We start from the raw sequence: 10,562 nt of genomic DNA on the forward strand, positions 1-10,562 counted from the left end.
AGCCACCACAATACATCCTTCTTCATCTTGATATAAAGCCCTGAGTTAAAATTTCTTACACATAACACCTGGGTCAGGTGGATCCTTCCTATCAGATTCAACACTCAGGTACCCAGAGTGGGCGAAACAAAGTGGACAAACCGACAAACCTTGTAAAAATATTTTTTAGCCAAGCTTACTTCTAAATATGATAACAGCTACAAGAAATAATAATGCTGATAGTAATGATAAAGATGAAAAAATACTAACAATTTTTAAAAAAATCAAACAACAATGCTGATGATGCAGACGCCAGCGAGAGAGGTGCCTGGAAGCTTGTGTACCCAAGACGTTGCATGGAGACAGAAGACTGCAGAGGCGCCCAAACGTTTTTAGTTCACAATAAGCTCAGTGCTTGGGAATTCTTTCATGATGCCCCTAGGCCAAAAGAAATATCTAAAAGTTCTGTTTATTGAGTAGTTAGGTGCAAATGACTTTGGTATAGTGATCTACATGGTATCTAGGAGACGGTTCTCCAGAAAAATTAAAACATCCCAAGATAAACCCATGACTTAGTCCCAGAGTGTTTTCAGCACACACTTTGGGAACCATGGGTACGCTGCATTCGTTAATTCAGGGTTCTGAGCCACACTACTCAGATTTGAATCCTCATTCCATTATTTATGTAAGCAGTAAGTTGTGCGATTTATGTAACTTCTATTTAACCTTTTCATGCTTTAGTTTCTTCAATTTTATAAAATGGTTCTAATAATGACACTTACTTTATAGAGTTGTCATTATGAGAATTCAGTTAAGGTGATCTATGCACAAAGAAAGTACCCAGTACTTCGCTCTACCAATGCTGGTTTCATTATCAAGCATAATACCACATACTGTATTCCCTTTTTTACGATTTTGATAGATCTAAACAGCATCAGATATTCCTAGGTAAAAAAACTACATACAGAAGTGGGTACATGTTTTCATTTCTCACTCCTTTGTGACAAGTTGGAGTTACAAGTTCTGAACAGAGTCTTATCAAGGGATTCCCATGGGTACTTCCTCCCAGGACACAGTAGAAGCAAAACCAGGTTCTTGTTTTAATTAAGGCTTAGTCATGCGACTAGTTGGACTTTCCAAGAAAATAATGTCTCTATATCTTTAGTGTCTAATTAAATACAAAAAGAAATGCAAGAAGTTAGCCAAGCTTTTGATTGTAGACATGAAGAGTTTCCAACTCATTCAATGGACTAGCATTTCACCCTTGTACATTTATCAACAGGAAATGGTAGTGGGATTATGATGATTTTTAAAAAATAAATGGCTAAAAAAAAAGTAAATGCAATCAGCTTTTACCGATCTCTATCTGTACATTTGTTTTGCTTTACTGAAGCATTTAGTTGGTTTTTAGTTGAAAAATATAGTTTTGTAAGAGGGTATAAGCATACAAATTCCAAAGTTTGGTTATTATCCCTCTCAGTTTTAATGCATACTTCTATACCACTGATTTGTGGGAAGGCAGTGCCCCTTGCTTTGGCCAAAGGAATTAAGTAAACAGGAAGTACACCACGGATGGTCTGAACCTTTCACTGTGCTTCCATCACTTGGTTCTGCCTCTTTCCTTTTGTCCTCCACCATCAGGAGCTCATCCCAAGTAGGAGTCGCTTGATTGGCCTAGACTCGCAGCCAAGCCCACCAGAGCCTGGTCATAACCACACTCATCCTGACATGAGCAAAGAGGTTTTTCTTTCTATAAACCTCTGAGACGTTGAGGCCATTTGCTACCACAGCAGCAAGTGACTAATGCCCCAAGCTATCAACATTCTACTTGCAAACTGCATTGCTCTCCTTCCCACTTATGACATTCATCCCTATTCTCTGACACCGTAGCCTACACGTGATCATTACCCCCAACTGCTCTACTTCTGAAATTTTAATTTCAAGTGTTTCTCTCCCTCTCTGACTACAACCTCCTGCCTCTTCAGATTCTCCAGCCTTTTCACGTCCTTCCTCCTGTAGCACACAGCTTTCAGATAAACTGAGACCCCCAGATCTTTAACATCCCATGCTTCATTCAATCCATTATCTTTCCCCCGACCCCCCCTTCCCCTCCGCAAAGGTTCTAGTCACCAATTCCAATATGTGAGTTGGCGGAGGGGTTCCTCACACCAACAAGTAATTCTCCAACACCAGCAGGGTGTCCTGCGATTTAACCCAATTCTGACATGATCTACTCAGAGACGGCATCAGTTCCCACAGTTTAAAGGATCAGTCCTACAAGACTGCCCCTCACCCCTCCACTTCAGACACCAGTCGCAAGTCCAAGTTATCACCAGGTATCAGAGGTTCCCACGACCCCTTCCTTGGGTTTGATTAATTAGCTAGAGCAGCTCCCAGAATTCAGGACATCTATCTACTCACTATATTGCCAGTTTATGATAAAAGCATATCACTCAGAGTGAGGGAGAGGGAGGGTGAGGTGTGGGGAAAAGGCAGGCTCCTCTCCACACCAACCGGAAGCTCTGCAATCCCAGAACTTCCTGGGTTTTATGGAGGCTTCATTCTTAGGTACGACTGATTAATTCACTAGCCCTTCGTGATTGATCCGACCTCCAGCCCCTCTCCCCTCCTCGGAGGTCCAGGGTAGGACTGAAAGGTCCAACCCTCTAATCACATGGTTGGCTCCACTGGCAACCGGCCCCCACTCCCAGGTGCCGTCCAAAAGTCACCTCGTTAACATAACAAAATACTCCTTTATGGCTTTCATCACTTAGGAAATTCCAAGGGTTTTAAGAGCTCTGCACCATAATTGGGATCAAGATCAAATATATATATTTCTTACTGTTAATCACAATATCACCACCTGGTATTCAAACAGGGATTCCTTAGATAATAGTAAAACTACCATAAAAGTCAAAAGATAACAGCACCTTACTAGAATCCCATTCGGTCATTAATAACTATCCAGTCCATCATCATACCGTAGCAAATGTGTCTCAGGGTGAGGCCACTCGGGTTTGCAGGTTTCCATCAATCTTGTCAGGTTCCAAACGGGAGTGGTGTCAGCAGTATGTGGTTTCACCTTTCAGGCATCTGGCATAATCGGGCTAAGAGGCAATACCGTGTCCTGCTCTGAAGTGTTAACGTAATATTGAATTTCCCTCACTGTGGAACATAACCCACTTACTCATTCTCTTACCCTCAGCTACTATTTTTCCTTCTCTCCATTGATACCCAAACTTTTCCCCTTCGGAAGGGGGCATTAGGTCTGGCCACTGGGCTGGTCCAGGTGGCAGACAGCAACTCTAGTCTAGCGAGTGCCCCCTCACCGCAGATGACTCTTGTTCACACTCAGTGATGTTACATAGGTGTTACTAGTGGGCTATTTTTACCACTGGGCAGTGTAGCTGAACTCGCTGTTGATCCCAATGTGGCAGGTGGTGTGAAGGGACATCCTGTTCTATTGGGCCCTTGGGAATTGTGACATCGAGGTTAAAAACACAGTCACGGTTTGCTGCTTGGGAGCCATCCCTGCTTCTAACCATTGTGGTCGCAGCCTGGGTTCTGTGACCACTGCATCAAGCAGGGGGAAAATGACAGGTGATATGGGGAAGAATGTATACCAGTATCCTGCCACATCCTCCTCTTCAGACCCACCAGAAAAACTGAAATCCATCCAGTGGGGACACACTTTTAGCCCCACTCATGTTCGGGTTGGATGTGAGCACACACTCATGAAGGCATGTAAGCCAGCCCTTCATGCCTTTATCTCCTTCCATTTTAGACAACCAACATCCAACTGTCTATTCCAATTCTCTGTGAAACTCATGCTCTGAGAGTTTCTCTCTGCCCGTGGCTAGGCAGTAAGGGCTGTAAAGTGTGTTCCTTGGTCTGAAGAAAGGACGGTCAGCTTGCATACCAAGCATATCCATTGGGATGCTCCACTTGGCCTCTGAGTGGAGACAGACAGTCCCCTTCTCAGGGTAAACGGACCTTACGGTGGCTTCTATCAAGTTCACCAGGCTGGCTGTTTCCTAGGGAATAACCTTGTGTATGTGGATCACATATAGCCCTGTGTGATCATCTCACAGTGAGCTGTGGATCCTGTATCAACCCAAACATGCTCTTTCACTTTGCAGCATTCAAAACAAAGACACGGCTCCTAAATTAGTTACTCTACTAACCTATTTTAGTAGCACTCTGTCTTCCTTGTTGGAACTCATGGCCCAGAATAAGCAAAATCCTCAATGTACTCACCTCTCATCTGATCTGTTTCTTCACCTTCTGCTCCTAAGGAAACCTGGAAGTCCTCCTCAAGATACTGTCAGTGAAGAGTGACTTTTGCTCAAACCCCAAGTACTCGGGTCTAAAGGTGACGTGATCATGCTTTCTTTTTTCTCCAGTGTCGACACCAAACTCTTTGACCTCCTTCCAAACTCTTTGAATTCCTCCTTTGAATTGAACACTACCAGACTACATCTCTTCCCTACCTTGTCATTATTATCATCTGTGATATCCTGATCGCTCGCTCGCCTGCTCGTGCTCTCTCGATGGTTTCACCTCTCTCTCTCCCCCTTCCCTCCCTCCCTCCCTCTCTCTCTCTCTCTCATTTGTTGGATATTTTATTCACTGATTCACACTTTTCCTTATTCCTATCCCTGTCACCCTTGCGGTGATTTCGACATCCACATGAATGACTCACCGAACACCCTGTGCTCTCAGTCTTCTCTCCCTTCTTCTAACGATCCTCTCCTCGGCCCCACTTCAGCGCTCCGGTCTCACCTTGGCTTTGTCACTACCATCACCTCACCACCCACCATGACAGACACACTCTATAAAAAGTGAGCAAACGAATGAATGAATGAATTCTGATTCTGGGAATTTATGCTAATAAGATGACCAAACCACAAGGATGTCCATCCCAATACTATTCAAACAGCAAAAAATTGGAAACAATCTAAATTACCAACAGATTGACTAAGCAAATGTGTAACATCCACGTAACAATAAAAAGTAAAAAAAAGCAAGAATCGAGAAGCAGGTCCACATTTATTGATTTGGAAAAATGTCAACTACATACTGTTGAATGAAAAAAGCTAGGTAAACAACAACAACAACAAAACAAATCCAAAGTGTGTACCGTTCATGTAAAATAACGCATACACAATATTACACAGAAACCATGCATTTTTGCACACATACATGTAGTCAGATGTCTGAAATTAAATCCGGAAACGTTAACAGTGGTTATCTGAGAAAGCTGGGAATAATTTTTACTTTCCTCCTATACTTTCCTGAATTGTTTAAATTTTTATATGAGCATATATTTTGTTCATAATCAAAAGATAAACACAAATTCCTACTCCTGGTCTGTGGTTCATCCGATAGACAATCCCAGGATTTTTCCAAGTGATTTTTGAGACAGAAGAAAAAAAAGCAGTTTTTCAGAACACCGATTCTGAAACTCTCTATTTCAGTTTCATTTATTTTTCTTCTCTCTTGTTTTTCTTATTGTCATTGGGAATGTGGAAACACTATCGGCGTTGCAAAAAAATGAAATAAATCCAAATATTATTAGGCTAAGCTTTCAAAGTGCATTTTAATATAGCATCAAGCATGTTCACATTTTTATTACTGATTATAATGTTCAACAGCCTGTGACACAACAATTCAGACTTTTTGGCAGACGGAGCCCAGTTTCCATTTCTTTTAGTACAAGATGTAGGGTGTGGAAACTTTCTACTTCCTTGGAAACTCTTCTGAAAACGGGTTTTCACTCAATTCGGCCTCTAAGTGTTTAAGAGGTGACTGAATTTCTGAAAGTGGTCTGACTGTTTTAGTGCCGTTGGCAACCACGGTAACTTTCGCACTATGTGAAAGGGGGAAAAAATCCATATTATTAAAAATTTGCCCTAGATCGCTTTCCCATTTCCTATTTTTTTCATTGAGCACAAAATATCAGGATAATTTTCCTATGGAAACATTTAAAGTCTGCATCAAAAATTATTTATTTAAATGACTAAATTCTGAATAATAATGACCATAATAATAATATTATTGTGAAGGCGGCTCCAAAGAGAAGAGATGCCTAAATTCCACGGAGTTTTTCTTTTCTTTTCTTTTCTTTTTTTTGTAAACCACTCTACTACCAAACAGGATATCCATTTCTATTTCTAAACTGCCTGAGTGAGATTCAACAAGATGCCTAAACTGCATATATTTTTTAAGGAAGAACACAAATGCACCACTTTTAATTAATTCCTTAACAGGGCAAAAGATATTATAATGAATTTCTTAAAATGGCAATAGCTTCTGTCTGCTTCAATCGTTCAGCAGTAGGTTGGCTTCCTAGGACAAAATCCTAAAAATAGGCAGTTTTTATGTCTGATCTGGAGTAGCCTTTTGCTTTTGTGGACTAACAAGGTGGTATTCCAGCTTCCCAGGTGGTCCTTTTGCATTCTCTGCTAGTGAAATACAGGAGGAAGCCGGCCATGAATTTGGGGTGTGGGTGGGCACCATGTTTCCGGAGCTGTCTTTCCCACTGCCAGAGTGAGGAGGGGGAGGGCAGACTGTTGCAAATGATCCAAATCATCCTGCAGATTTGGTGCTTCCTCAGAGAGCAAATGTGGGTTTCCTACAGCCCTTGAGTCTATGCTAATTTTTTTTTAAATATCAATTCCCATAGTCAATTATTAAATTGTTACTGATGCACTGATATATCTAAATCTTCAGCTCCACATCCCATTACATCCTTGAACACCAGGCCCACATGAGTAAATGCCTTCCTGCAAACTCAGTATGTCATTCACCATGTCACACATTGATTCTACCATGCTCTTCACAGATCTGATCCTTCTCTTCATTCCCAACATCGATGATAGCCACCACCTGACACCCTTCAACGCTGACGTCCAAAGCTTTCATGGTTGTGTAATAGTCAATATGACAAAGATTGTGTTCTAAGGTTTTTGATATATATTTTCAAATTATCTAAGTTTCAATTTTCAAATTGCCTCTGGATAGTCTATACTTTGACACTCCCATCAGAACTGGGATTAAAAATTAAACCAAACTTTAACCTCGCCAATTCTAGCCAAATACTGGTATCACTTTTTTTTTTTAACTGACACGGTAGCTCATTGCTATTTTTATCTTTATTTCTATGATTTACAGTAAAATTGAATATTTTATATGTTTAATAATCATTTGTATTTCTCCTTGTGTGAATCGTTTAGGATGATTATTTTCTACCTCGCAATTTCAGTAAACGCTTTTCTCTTAATTACTTACTAGTATTCCTAATAAAATAATAAGAATCATGGTCCAAGACCACAAGACGATACATAGTAGTCTCTACTTTGGATCTCAAATGTGGCTCTTCTTGATCCACAGATTTACAAATTAAAAACAAACTGACTTCTCCATACACACCTAATATAAACAATAGTAATTGTTAATAAAACAAAACCATTCTAATAATGTAAGCACTTATATGTGCTAACTCATTTTTAACCTAATCACACTTCCATGAGCAGTCACTATTCCTGCTTTATATATAAGAAAACTGAGGTACAAAGCAGGGCTAGCTCGTCTACAAAATCCATCCTCTCAGACATGACACTACACTGCCTCTTATACTGACAGCAAAAGGACAAAACCCTCTATTTATCATATTAACTGCAGATGTTTTGAGCTGTTGCCCTTTAACTTTGTTTTGTGTGCTTTTGTAGACTTTTTTAGCCATATAGAAATTTCTTATAATTATATAGTTACATATAATCAGTTTTTGTATTTTTTCCCCTTCAGATTATATTGAGAAAAGCCTTCTGTTTTAAAATTATTATATAAATTTTCCTGAAAATTATTTTGGTATTTGGTGTGAAAGACCTATGTATACATGGAAATTTAATGGCCAGAATCTTCTACTTATGACTTTTGGCCTTTAAAAAAATGTTTAGACACAAAAGGTAAATGCGAAAGCAAAAAGCACGGCAACAGATGTCACTAATGGTCACTGGTATTGTGTCATTCTAGACTCACACACCCTTTTAGAACTTGAATTATCTGTAAGCAGAATAAAATCCGTATCTGATAAATGTGAGATAAAAATAAGCAGGGAGAAAGTGGACTGTTGAATAGGTAGCAGTGCCCCAGCTGGTTGTCCATTTAGAATAGGTATTGTATCTCAACCTGTCTTGTCCATGTGGAAAAATTCCAACTAAGTAAGGTTTAAATGTTAAAAATAAAATGAAAACTATACTAGAAAAAATAATGTTTCCTTATTTAGCTATTTTTATTTTATTTTATTGTGATAAGAATACTAAACATGAGAACTACCCCCTTAAATTTTCAAGTGCACATTACAGTATTGTTATAGAGGCAACATTATACAGACCTCTAAAATTTATTCATCTTGAATAACTAAGACTTCACATCTGTTTCTTAGCTCTTCCTAATGCATTTTATTTTATTTAGTATTTAAATATTCATATACCAACATAAATCCTTTAAAAATTTGGGAGGTATAAATCAGGGGTTGGCATTGGAAAACCATAGTGCATGAGACAAATATATCCTACAGACTTTTTGTAACTAAAGTTTTACAGAAACACAACCATGCTCATCCATTTACATATTGTCTATGGTTACTTTTATGCTACAATAACACAGCTGACAGTCATGGCAATATTGCCCACAAAATCTAAAATATTTACTCTGACTCTTTAAGAAAAAGTTTTCCCACCCCTGATCTGGCTAAATTCTAATAAAAGCCAGTTTACTGTGTTTGCTGTGACATAGTAACACTTTCCAAATTTAAAACATTGTACTGTCATAAGTTGTAGATATTCTACAACCTATGTAATTACATTCAAAAGTAAAGATATTGAAGTAGAGCTGCTAAATAGGGCTTAGCTTTATTCTCCATTATTTACTGAAAATAAATTTATCAACACTCTTCAAAACTATGCACAGAGCAATCTTCTTGGCATTCTAAATATACACACATGAATCAGATTAAGTCTTACTGCAGAAAACTTAACTCCACGTTATCAATTCTAAACCATTACTCACAGAGCAGTCAGATACATATTCTTAAAAATCACTACCTGATTATGTAACAGTTTCCCAAAAATCTTCATAACATCTCAGATCCCACAGGAAAAAAAAGGTAATTTTCCTTTGGCATTCCAAATCTTGTAGGATCTAGTTACAATCTACCATTCTAATTCATTCCTTGCTTTTTCTCCATTTCAACAAAATAAGCTATTCCGCCTTCCCGGGAGACATCTGTATTTCTGCATTATCCTGCCTTTTCTCATCTGTTCCATGTGCATAGAATGCTTGTCCAAACTGGACACATTATTTGCCATCGAGCTCAAATCCTGTCTCCCTCTTCACTGGGAGTTATCTCTTAAGCTGTCACTTCCTGGTGTGCATGACTGTTGCACTAATTACTCAGAGTTATGACACATACCTCGTAGCCATATGACAGTTGATAATCTTCTAAAAGACAAGGACCACAATCTGTTCCACTGCAGTTCCCTTACAGAGCTCAGCAATTAGAACAAGTGTGTAACAAAAATATTGGTTAAACCAAATTAAATGAAAGCTACTTCAGTGTTCATTTACCAGTTTGTCTCCCCCCACTTTTCCCTTCTCTACTCATAGCCTGTGCGCCTATGTGGAGCTGCAGCACTGCAACGCATTATTCATATCCTAGAGCTTTTTCGTGGAATGATTCATTCGACAAATAAAATATCTGGCGGCTTTCACCTTTTTTCCCTTTTGTTCAACATTTTGACTAAAAATATTAGATACCAATTAACAGAAGGACTGGTAAAGGCAATGAACCTATAGTCTAAGACATCTTAGAAAAAATGTTTTTAAAAAAACTAACCTTTCTGAACCAGATCAAGTTATAGATTTAAAGAACGGTAACAGAGTGATAAATATGTGCAAGCTTAATGCTATACATCCATGAACATTTACAATGAAAGAGGAACTTTTATGTTTTTTCAGACATCTATAGTTATTCTGGCCTTCTTTCTCTTATTATAGTCTATTAATAGAATTTGTACTCCTCCAAAAAAAATTAGGTTAGATGAAGCTGTACTAGAATTGCAATTTCAGGTAGAAACGGTACTTCACAATTGAGATTCAAAAACACTCATGATAAACTGGAAATCATCTTACTTGGAAATATATTTATGTCTCCTTCTAAAGAAGGCTCCCTTTGAAATTAAACGTCAATCTGGGATGTGAAACACACATGTAATGAACATACAGCAGGTAACTACAAAATCCTCTGTGTCACAGGAACAATTTAGGAATATTAAGAAAAGCATACATATGGTAGTATCTTATCATCAAAATTCAACTAAGATGAATGTTAAAACTATTCTAGACTATAAACATATATCCCCTGAGCACAGCAATAGATATTTCAAAGCAGTAAGAATATTTTCAGGAAAGTTATAGCAAAAGAGAATGGTTCCTTTGCACTCATTGGATAAGGTTCAGACGCTAGCTCAGTGCATGAACTTGCCATCTTGTCTCATCTTCTACCAGTTCACCCTTCCAAC

Source organism: Pteropus vampyrus, unplaced genomic scaffold (assembly GCF_000151845.1).
Source record: "Pteropus vampyrus isolate Shadow unplaced genomic scaffold, Pvam_2.0 Scaffold169, whole genome shotgun sequence".
NCBI lineage: Eukaryota > Metazoa > Chordata > Mammalia > Chiroptera > Pteropodidae > Pteropus > Pteropus vampyrus.